Source organism: Halyomorpha halys, unplaced genomic scaffold, assembly GCF_000696795.3.
Source record: "Halyomorpha halys isolate HHAL.00 unplaced genomic scaffold, Hhal_1.1 Scaffold712.1, whole genome shotgun sequence".
In the NCBI taxonomy this organism is placed as follows: Eukaryota; Metazoa; Arthropoda; class Insecta; order Hemiptera; family Pentatomidae; genus Halyomorpha; species Halyomorpha halys.
Genome location: NW_027111091.1, coordinates 217,782 through 230,126, shown reverse-complemented (window position 1 = coordinate 230,126; position 12,345 = coordinate 217,782). Strand labels below are relative to the sequence as shown.

Sequence of the window (12,345 nt, the reverse complement as noted above, 5' to 3'; positions counted from 1 at the left end):
CGATGAAGTAGCCAATGCCCTTTTATAACAATCTAAATATTGAACATTCTAAAACATTATCATTAACAGAAACTGTACACAGGGTCGCCTCTAACCAAGTGAGGGCCAGAGTACTTAAAGATAAATGAACCTTTCAGATTAGAGAACTTTTTTTCTGAACAACTTTGTTTTATCACTAGAACTAGGTGAAATTATCATTTTATGTAATTTTTAAAATGTAACAAACATTAAAAGTAATAGTCAAATATTTATAAAAGGGTTTATAAAATCATTAATTATTTATTTAAGTTCCTTAAGTTCATCTCTTTATATAAACATCAGTGATAAGCAGTTCAATTTATCTTGAAGAAATAAGTTCATTTCCCTCTGTTCATTTTAATTTATCAATCGCAGGAGTTTACAGAGTGCTACGGTACTTGAGGCTATGGGCCCCGGTCCAGTGGCTCTTGTGAACAGGCCATTATCAGTGTTGTACCAGGGCACAAATGTACAAGAGACTTTTTTTGAATTTTTTTTTTCTCCCACTTTGAAGAGTTGCTTTTTAGCTGACTTTATGACTATCTGAACCTGGAATTTCTTAAGCCGTCAGCTGTCTTTCAGGAGCCAGTCAAGTTTTTTTGATACTGGTAACTAAAAATTATAAAATAAAATTTCAACTTCTGAAATATTTTGTTTGGACAGTACTTGTTTAATAAGTTTTACGATTAATGTTTTTAAAATAGTTTTTATATAGTTAGGAAATAACTAAAGGTTTGACTAGTTAGTGTAATATGTAATAAGTTATTATGATGTGTTTATTGTTCATTGTAAGTTCAGTATGAGGAGAAAATGGTTGGAGATGTACTAAGTGGAATAATGAACCTTATATGTGTTCATTATTTTATTTTATTTATGCCAACATTTTGGACTAAATTTCAAGCCTTCGTGAGTGTTAACTTTGTGTTTATTTTCCATTACGTGTCTACATATACGGTACAGAGAATATGGTATATATTTTTTCTCTTTACTATTGTTGGTATTTATTTGAAAGAGTGACATTACTATCGGTTATTGAGATATACTCATGTGTGTCCTTTAGTATAGGTTTCACTTATTTTGTGTTCATTACTCCACTGCCTGTACCCCTGACCATCTTCTCCTCAAAATGTTATTCTGTTTATTTTGTAAATCTGCCATGTTTTATCCACAATTTTTTTTTTTTAATTTGTTTTTACCTATAACTAATAATAATAATAATTAGGCCATCCTTCCACCCAGCCCCCACTAAGACCCCCAGGGAGCGATGGACCTATATCACTTTTGTAATATTTGCTTAAAACGGGAAGAAAACACTTTAAGATAGTTAAATAGAGCAATATTTCAAAAGCACCTGACATTGGAAAACAGTGTGAAGGATAGAAACACATTTATAACTAGTAGTCTGATACTTAAAGATTTTTCAAATTATCACTGAATACTTATCCTGATTTTAGAAGTGTTCTTTGGATGCACACCTTCTCCATTATACTTTTTAGTAATAATTAAAGAGTTTTTAAGCATTTATTTCTGTCTATATTTGTTTGTTCCTTAAATTATATGTGTTATTTAGGCGTTAGTACAATGCAATTCATTATTTTTTCATTTCATTGCATCTGTCGAGCTTTCTCTTCAATTCTGAGAAAATAGTGTGTTCCAGATTACCTAGTGTGATTTATTAATGCTGATATAGTTATTTCAAAATTTTATTGATGATAATGTGGGGGTGAATACTGCAGTTAGGTAAATATAACTCAACTTTTTGAGGAATATAGGTGTATGAACTTAACTGACTACAGAATGGAATTTTTTCTTGAAAACAAACTTATATATTACTGAAAGAATTGTAAATTTTCTAGAAGAGTTTCTAGTCATAATATGTTATGAAACTAACATATTGAAATCTTTCTGATAATGAAAACGACAACCCTAGAGTTTTTAAATCGACTAGAAGTTTTAACCATATTAGAAAAAATTTATTTTGTGGGTTGAGCAAGGTTACTATTTTTCTGGGTCACTTTCCCTTTTTAGATCTCGTTTTCATGTTTTGACATTTTATAGATACTATGGGTTGATAGTGTGAGTGGTTTACGACTATCGAAATTAAATTATATCAATATTCTTCTTTTCTTTCCTTTATACATATTATTATTTATATTGGTATCTCCAAATTATATCATTCCAAAGATTATTGTATTTAAATTTTTTTTATGAGTATTATATTTTTGATTAATTTTGTTTTCTTTCATCATGTCTGATTTTTATTATATTTTTTTTATATTACAATTTATATATTTTTGTGTATAATTAATATTCTCTTAATAGTTTTTACATTATCAATTGAGATTTTTAGTGCTACCTCTCTACAATGTGTTATTGTATTATTTACAAAAGCTTAATGAAGTAATATTCACTTCTCTATTATATGTTAATATTTAATAGGAACTGGCAGGTTTCACATTTTGCTTGTAACTAAATTTATATGAGTTAGGTTGATATGGCTGATCCTTCTCTTTGTTTCAACAACTTCTTATCTTATATTTCCTCTGGTTGCACTTACCTACTGGTTCATAATTTTTGTATATTACTTGATTTGTTAGTCTGCTGAATTTCTGTCCACATAGACTCCCAGTTTTTCCGGACTATTATTTTTAGATTTATTTTGATATTATTTGGCTCATATATTTGGAGCAGTGGAATGTTCATATTAGCAGCTTCTTTAGACTTTATTTTTTGCACTGTCTTATCCTTTTAATTCTTCATACAACAATAATAGAAGAAAAACGACAAAATAATAAATGAGAAATGAGTAAATAAAAAATTTTTTTTATATATTATTTAGTCATTTCTCATTTATTATTTTGTCGTTATTCTTCTATTATTGTTGTATGTACACTGTTTATATTATTTTTACATTGCTATATGCACTAATTAACATACTTATCCATCTTTGTTCATGCAGTAATTTGTATAATACTTGTTAGTACAAACATACTGGGCATGTTACTTTATACTAGGCATGTATGTCAACTGAACTTTGGACGTAATACCGCTTTGCAAAAGTAACAGATACTTTATTGTGTATTACCAGTAGCACCAAGTGGTGACGTTTCGATACTCTCATAATACTGTTTATACTTTGTTTAACTTGTTTTTAACTTTGTTTAAAAATTTTACTTGGTTTTATTGATCACGTACATGTTTTGTAGACCTTTTTGGGGCACACTTAATTTGTGGCTACACAATCAAAATAAGTCATGACAGTACAACAATAAGATTAATTAATTTTATTTTTTTTAATATAATATATTTCTATTTACCTCCTAAATTCATAAATCAATATGGTTGGTTATAAATTTTCCAAATTACTACAATGGCACAAAATTCACTCTTTTCTTATTTATTCAGACAAGGGTAACATTATCATGATGGTCTACAACTAAATAGCCAACAAACATGACAGTTCTTTATTTTTGGAAGTAGTTACGTAGGATGTCATAATTTTAATGTAAAAATTAAAGATAATAAATTTGGGTTTAGAGAATGCTCAAAACGATGGGCAGTTAAATAGAAGTGAAATCCGAAATCTTTTTCAGGTGATTTTTATTCATAATATGCACTGGATGTGATGCTAATTTTGTTTGAGGTAATTTCATTGGTTTTTTTTTTCGCTGATGATTTACTTTCCAGGGAAGTAACAGGTATTTCTTTGGGAAATAGGTACTTACTTGTTTTTTTAATATTTTGAACCAAATTTAATTCGAATAAAATTTAATTCCCATGTTACTTATACTAACCTAATAATTTATTACCAGAGCGAATGAATAAATTTAGTTAATAAATAAGGTAAATAAATATATGAATAAGTATATATAATTATGAGAGATAGTTGACCGTGGATGATAAATGAGAAGATGGTTGGGGGTGCGGTCAATGAAACACAAATAAGTATGACTAACTTATTTTAATGTGCCGACGTTTCAGCTAGAGTTTCTAGCCTTCTTGAAGCTCTTCTCTAGCCGAAACGTCAGCACTTTAAAATGAATAAGTATGTAGTTGGTTAATTAATATGTTATGGGTTATTTATTGATGGGGCGTTAGTGCTAAGTGGCAGCCAACATCCCCAGTAGGACAAAAATTACGTGTTGAGTATGTCTTGATTGCCATACCCTACGCAACCCGTAGGTCACGTACGGCATCGAAGTGCCAAACACCCTTTTTTGGGTAATTTCTAACAAAATTTAGAGGGTTATAACATTATCATAAATAACATATACGAGAAAAGCGAGCAATATATGCTGACCACTATATTCTTGAAACATCCCAGAGAAATTAGTATTGTTTTAAAAATCATAACAGTTACTTTTAACTAGCCAACCTGTTTCACAATAACCTTCAAGTAGGCTTAAAAGAAAAACGGAAACTTAAGAAAACAATCTTACTTCTCAGAAAGCGACACTGGCGCTACCATTGTAGCATAGTTTCAACCTCTTCCAGATTAATTACCGGTATGTAAGTTTCAGCCTCTTCAAAACAGTAAGTTGACTGTTTATAAAAGAATTGCATAAATTATTTATTATTTCAAACAGAAAATTATATTTACTATTTAATTTGATTAATTTATTTGTTAAAAAATCTTAAATTGTAGTTCATTTGGAATAATCATAGCGTTAATTTATAATGTAATTGGATACAGTCAAGTTTAAATGTATCAAACTTGGATACTAAATCATGGTTGTAGCATTGTAATATTATGGTTATCAAAATTATTCACAGAGAATGGGATAGAATTTAAAATAAATTTTTTCTCTGACACAATTTAATATCCACCCTTAACTTGGCTAATATACTGTCTTAAAGTATATTTAAGGTTAATAACTTTAGTTATTACCTTTCTTTTTTTTATATAATTTGTATAATCCAATCATAGAAATAATTGGCAAACAAACTTTATTTTTGTTTTGATGATCATTTGTGTTTCTTAAATCTTTATTTATATTTTCTTATTATAACTTTAGTTTAAATGGTTTAGTCTTCATTCAAATGATCTTATAAATCTAAATTTTCTTTTTTATTATAGCATTCATGTTTAAATAATGTTTATTAGAAAATAAAAAATATTTGTAATAATATAATATGATTATTAAAAGATTTTAGTTCATTAATATATGGTTCAAATTTCAAGTTTATAGCAATACATTATTTGTTAATTTTTAGATACACTCCTTAAGTTCATAAAAATGAATTTTGCTGAGGTGGGTTTTTTTACATGTTCATCAGTTAATCATAGAGTCATTAATGGTTAAATTAAATTTAAGTAATAAATCTAGTTAAAAGCTGAGATGGAATAAGCTGTTAGTTAATATCATGGTTTTAAAGGATTTTTCGTTGTGGAGAATGCTCTTCAAAAATAATTTACATTTATTGGATATATCAACCTTTGTAGATTTTTGAGTGATTTGAACTTTTTTTCTGTATAATTTATTAATGAAATTATGTTTATTTTGTGATAAAAAAAATTAAACAAAAATTTTTGGAATTTACAATATTTTAAATGAATTTAGTTGGGAATATTTTTTCTATTCCTTTAGAATGGTTATTTAATTTTTTTGAACCATCTTTGATATTAAAGTTATATATATATTTGAAAGGAACCGATCTTTTTCCATGAACATTAAAAGGTTTATTGTACATTTTGAACTTCTGATTCCCAAGTGATTTGCCTGTTTCATTTTATTTTTATCATCTGATAACAATGAATATAGTTCAATCAAACCTACGATTGAATTGTGGGGTGGAATAACATTGTATGTTACTATGTTCAAATTGCGCATACAAGTCATTTATAGGGTTCATGTCTATGTTACTGTGCAGCACACTATCTACCTACTGTGTACACCAAGGTTGAGACAGTGTAAACATTCATAAATGAATAAAAAGTGTGATTATGCCTATTTAAATAGATTGATAAGCCTTAATTAGCTCAAAGTAAATTAATGGGACTATTTTTATGTTATCAAGGTAGTATGTCACTAACTAACTTATACTATAAGCATGAAATTCTCTTTATGTTAATGGAATTCCATGCTTATTTATATATAATGCCATATAATAATAATTAGTTATGAATGGTTCTCCACATAATCGTCAAGAACAAGTTTAAGTACATACAATAAAACTACTGTACAGGAGGTTAGAGAAATAAATTATTTCAAAAATTGACTGAATTAGTCATTATTGATCTTGATTTATTTCGATTTTAGTTTATTTAAATTTTATTTTTAGTTTATTTACTTTTTATTTTTAATTAATATTTATGTATGGTATTATTGTTTTCTTTCATCCCTAATACCTATTGTCCTTGAGTATGGTAGAATGTATATTTTCATTAAAAGCTTTAAAAAAAAAAAATTACCTTCATTATTAAACAACGTATCTTACTGAGCACTTGTTTTTGATCAAGTTAGTTATGACATTTACATTTCTAATAATTCCGGTTATGAATCCCTTTGTCTTAATACATATTATGCTACATAATAACCTTCACATAAAAAAACAACAAGTAATGAATGTTTTTAGTCTAACAAGAAAAAAAAATAACCACACCCAAAATTTGAGGTTTTACGTTTCAAGATCCCTAGAAATAAAAAAACAAAACAGATATTTTATTATATAATACTTTATTTACTGATATAATAAAATAATTAATTCAAATAATAGATCATCCTGTAATCATCTGAAGCGATTTTTATATTGTATTTAAATTTCAAGTACGCACCGTACTTCACACGGAATTTTCCAAATGCTCGTTTGAATGATAATTCAAAACGAAAAAAATAATTAAAATGGGATAATATTAGAAAAATTACTGTAATCAACGTTTAAACAAAGAAAGACGTGTGAAACAACACACGCGATATTTATTGATAAAATTAATAGTTAATATTAATATTGTGTAATAATTTGTTCCTTTTATTCAATTTCTGGTATCAGGAAAATTGCCACTGAGGACAGATTAGGTAAGACCAGTGGCTTTATGGACCGCAACAACCGCTCGAAATATGGTCAAGATTCTGTGTTAAGGCCTTTAGGGATTTTCGAAATGACATTAACCTGTTTGTTATTAATGCTGTAGTAAGTGTCGCAAGAGTTGGTGGACGGCCAGAAAACAATATCCAACCTGCAGTGGTTCGGTTTATGCCGTCCTTGTGTTTCGTAACATTAGATCCGGGAGTCGTTGAGCTGTCTAATTGTACTTATCCAAATGAGACGAAGGTTTCCTTGTTTTTACTGTGATGAAATGTCAATTATTGATACAAATCATGCGGAAAATATAAGTATCAAGTAGGAAATGAAATGTCTACTTTGTGCTTTCCCCATGGTCAGAACAACAGGTTAGGAATTGATAACTGAGTTTAAACTGTCAGTTATTGTTATTTGTTTCGCATTGATCTATATAATTGTACAAATATAAATTGTTCGCTTGTTTGAGTGAACTGATCTCTAGAACTATCAATATAAAAAGAAAACCTCTGCGGGAGTAGCAGTTACCATGATATTTGGGAAAACCTTTATGTTTTCCCAAATAAGCGAAGAAAGAAGAACAACCTAAGTTCTACAAAACGAAAAAACAAAACATCTATATTGGTCTAACTGTTCAAGAGATAATATTTACTTTTTTTTTTTTTTATAATTTTATTAGTAATTTTACTAGTCACAACATTTTTTCTCTAAATATACAGTGTCATATTTAACTTCCAAATATTTTTAAATCTATGTAAAATGGTACTATTTATGTTCATGATATTATAAAAAATATATTTTGTTTTTTAAATTTCTTTTCAAAATAGTATTAAAAATCAGACGCAATAATTTTTAACAAAACTGGAATTGGTGTTAACGGGTAGTTCATAAAATACGATTTTAACTAGAACTAAAAAAATTGCTAGAATTACTAATAAAATTGCTTAGTATAATATTGATAACTATGATATTCATAAGTAAAAAATTTATGTTCATGATTTCTTGATATTTTAAAAATTTCATTTTAATTTACTGGACATCTTGCAAACGAAAAAGTGCCTTACATGACAATAAAGACCTTGCTCCCGTGACCTCTGAATTATCGGCCGATCGCCAGAACTTAAGTGCCATGTCTAATTAGCCATGAAAGGAACTTATAAGGTCGGACGTTTCCTTAGGACCTCATTATGTAAATAACTTATTCTTGGGTGGCCGAGAAATAATTGGGGTTAAAGAGGAGCTGTTTGTGTGACCTCTCCAAATATCAACTATTTTAATGATTAGAGCCAGTAAGTGATAATTATATTCTTTTAAATAGTATATTCTAGTATAATTAAAGAGCCGTAACAAATATTCGGTATTGATCTCTATCAGATGCCAAGTTTTAACAACTCTCTAATACTTTCCCGACGGGGTAACCTCCCTCATAGTACAAGAGCCCAAGAGGAGGAAAAAGTCATTTATTTTTTCTCTATTTTTTATTACTTTAATGAAAACAAAGTATAATTACCATAAATTAGTATGGTACTAGTAGTATATTAAGTTTGTTTGGGGTAGAAAAAATGGAACTATATTATATATATATATTACACTAACTATACCTTATACTAAAAAATATTTAGCGTTAGTTAGGAGGAATATAAAATGGTGGTTGTTTCAAAATGTTAAAAAAAATTAGTTTTCCATTTGGAGCTCCACCTTTAAAATTATCAGTAGAACTAGAAAACGTAACAGGACGTCATTTAAAGCAGAGTAAATTTTCTAAAATATGAGCCCTGCTTTAGAGCTATTTACGTTCTAGTGTCCCCGAAAAACGGTTTTTTAAAAAAGCAACATTTCATAAAAAATCAATACTCTGTGAATCTATTTTAGGAAATCTATATCTGAGTAACCATTCGACGTACATATGTCTATTAGCCATAAACTTAAAACTAGTTTAATGTGTCATAAAGTGGTTCATGACTTTTATCTCCGTAGAAATTGTAGTGTTCCTGATATTTAACAAAATAAATTCACAAAATGTCGATTTATAGTTGTTCGAATAAACGTTTTGATTTATGAAAAAATATATCTCAGGAATCATTAAACCTACATATGTCAGTCAGCACACACAAAAAAAATCTAGTTTAACGTACTATGAAGTAGTTCATGACACTTATTATTACTTCGTAGAGGCAGTACTTTTTATAATGTTGATATGAATTTTGTTAGAACAACTACAAATCAATTTACTATAGCAAATATCATGAAAACTACAACTAGTATGAAGTTAAACGTAAGAAACTACTTCATATACTTCGTTAAACTATCTTTAACTTGAGTGCTTGCAGACATCTCTATGACAATGGTTCCTGAGATATATTCTTTCATAAATCAAAATTTTTTTGTGAACAACTAAAAATCAACATTTTGTGAATATATTTTGTCAAATATTATAAAAACTACTACTTGTACGAAGATAAACATTATACTACTACTTAATAGTAGCTAGCTTTATACTAGCTACTTTATAGTAAATTCAGCTAGTTTTGATTTGAGTGTAAATCTATTGACAGATGTACGTCTAATGATTCCTGAGATTTTAAAACTACTTATTTTTCTTTTCTTTTTTTTCAAAAATAAATCAATTGGTATCCATGATAAGTCCCAGCATTCTTTATTGTATCATCAACAGTGCAACGTTTCGGCCAATTCGGCCATCCTCAGAGACAATCTTAAATATAAATTTACACCTCACACCCAATTTTTTGAAAAACGTTTTGCATGCTATTCTGCCCAGGTTATTAGTTAAAAGTCAAATTACCCTATTTTTCATAATTTCATTAATTTTTAAAACTTTTAATTTTAGATCAACTTAACTCTATCAACTATCATATAAACATTTTTACACAATTATTTTTCGTTATTTTGTCATGAAATGTTGTTTTTTGAAAAACTATTTATATTAGAAACTATTTAATGTAAACGTTAATAGCTCTATTAGGGTTCATTTTTTAGCAAATGTACGCTGTTTTAAATGATGTTTGGTTTTATAGTGTTATAGTTAGTTTTAAGGATATTGAGCTCCGAATGAAAAATTTTTAAACAACTGCCATTTCTTATTTCCCCTCATTGTACTTAGTATACTCATCAATTCTGACTAGTAATTATACGTAGTTTTCATTAAATTAATTGAAAATTGGGGTGAAATGACTTTTTTCCACCGTACTATTATTACTGATCTCTTCCACGTATTCCAGGGTCGTCCTTGTTTCCGAACAACCTGTATATTCCAATCATGTGCATCTTTCATTAAAACATTGGCAGGCTTACTTAGTATATGACCAATCCACTCCCAGTTCCTTGATCAGGTCATCCATTGGCTTGAGGTCAGTTCTGTGCCTGCGTTCTTATTGAAAATGATTCAGACTAGTGTATGCCAAGTATTTGTCTCAAGGATCTATGAACAAATATTTAGAATTTTTATATATTTCTTTTGGTGACCCTCCAAGTTTCGGATGCATACAGCAGTACTGAAGATGACAATTGTTTTAAACGCGCCGTTTCGTATCCTTAGAGATGCTCTCGTTCTTCTTTGTACAACTGTCCGAATGCTCCGAAAAAAAAATATATTAGAAAAATGAGTTGTTCTTTTTAAAAAGCATGTAGAATCAATTTCATGTTATGAATGTCCAATATAAGTCGTTTCAAATGTTTTCCAAAAATTTCCAACGATAAAAGTTGGACTTTTTTATTATTTTACAAACAGTAATTTCTTTTTAACTTTAATATTCCAAGTGCGCCTGATGTCCTCGAAAACTTGTTTCAAATAATTTATACTTTGTCACTCTATATTTTGAGGAGTTGAATGCAAAAGTGGTGTAAGTCAAACCTGGAGTTCCGACATATGCAAAACTTCATAGGAATATTCTGTAAAGTTTTTAGGAGAACTCAGCTAGTCTGCTGCGTGACGTCATTTTCCATTTACAGACCTATTAAAATACTGTCTTCGAATCCGGCCTGGGGCGCTGACTTTTTTCATTGAGTGACGGACACGCAAAATGATAAACTTTGACCCCCAACCATGGTTAGGCAGTATAGGACTCCAATGGGAGTCTTGGCCGAGACAAAAACAAAAACATTCTCTCAACCATGCTGAATGTTATGTCGAATATTAGAAGTTATTTAACATAAGTCTTCCATTTATCACGGTTTAACGTGTTAAACTAAAGATCATGAATACCTGTATTATTATAGAAGTAACATAGCAACAAGTTAATATTACTGTAGAAGTAACATATTAACATCAGTAAGACGTAAAGACTACATAAATACTGGGTAGCCTTACATGATTATTATAGCAGTTACATTTTTTTTGTTTAACAATTGATTATGAAGGGTGGGGGTGTATAGTTTAAAACTATCGTAGATAAATTTATAACTATAGTAGTGTATAGACCAGCTGAGTTGTACGCCATTTTGTCTTTTGTTTTATAGGTTAGTTGCTCGTAGTTCGTGTTTGGTTTGTATTATTTTTGTTTTGGGCATTTAAAAATTCTAACAAAGTAATGGATTAAAATAATAATAAAGTAATACATAAAAAAAACTAGAAATGGAAACAATGAGGTGAAGGAATGATGATGTGATGAAGCTGTTGGAGATTTTATTATCTCGTTACGATTACTAAATTACTTGACAAATTAGTCAGAAAATCCACTAGTAGCTCCTCTGACTTTAACACATAGCATGGATTTTAAATTAGGTTGCTCACAATCCTGTTCTTATAGCATTTAACAAAATAATTTTACATTTAACACATGATGAATACCCCTAATATTGACATGTTACTTCTGCAGTAATATTAACATGGTCAGTTACCCATGGAACACTTTATTTATACAAAAACTCTTTGTTGACCTTTGGCTATGGAGTTGATATTCCAAACATTAATGAAGTTTGACGTTATAGATGGGTGGATTAAACTTGCCTATTTGGTTGATTCCCACGTGTTAGGTCAATTTTCATTCAAAAACATAACAAAATTATAAAAGAGCTATTCATCAAATTAATGGCTGGTTGTTATCTTTAGACAGCGGACGTCGCTTTGACTTCCTGATTAATCAATAAAAGCATTTTTTGCTCTCTCACTAGCAAAGCATTGTATTCATAGGGAAATAATTTTTGTTGTCTTCGGAAAAAAAAAACTTTGCACTCACATTTTATGTTTTATAAATCAAGAAACAAATTTTGCTCCATGTTTTCTGTCCATTTATAGTCGAATCTGTTTGACGGGTATAATACTTACAAAATATGAAGGATCATAAAAAA

At 28.9% G+C, this 12,345-nt stretch overlaps 1 protein-coding gene and 1 non-coding gene across 2 annotated transcripts in view; one reads left to right on the top strand and one right to left on the bottom strand.

The window, feature by feature from the left end:
- LOC106685585 (angiotensin-converting enzyme) overlaps positions 1–12,345 on the top strand; it is a 111,627-nt gene that overhangs the window by 46,301 nt on the left and 52,981 nt on the right. The gene's annotated exons all lie outside the window — the stretch shown is intronic.
- Positions 4,106–4,236, bottom strand: LOC112210143 (U11 spliceosomal RNA). The gene has a single exon (XR_002945026.1). It is a non-coding gene; the product is annotated as a U11 spliceosomal RNA (small nuclear RNA).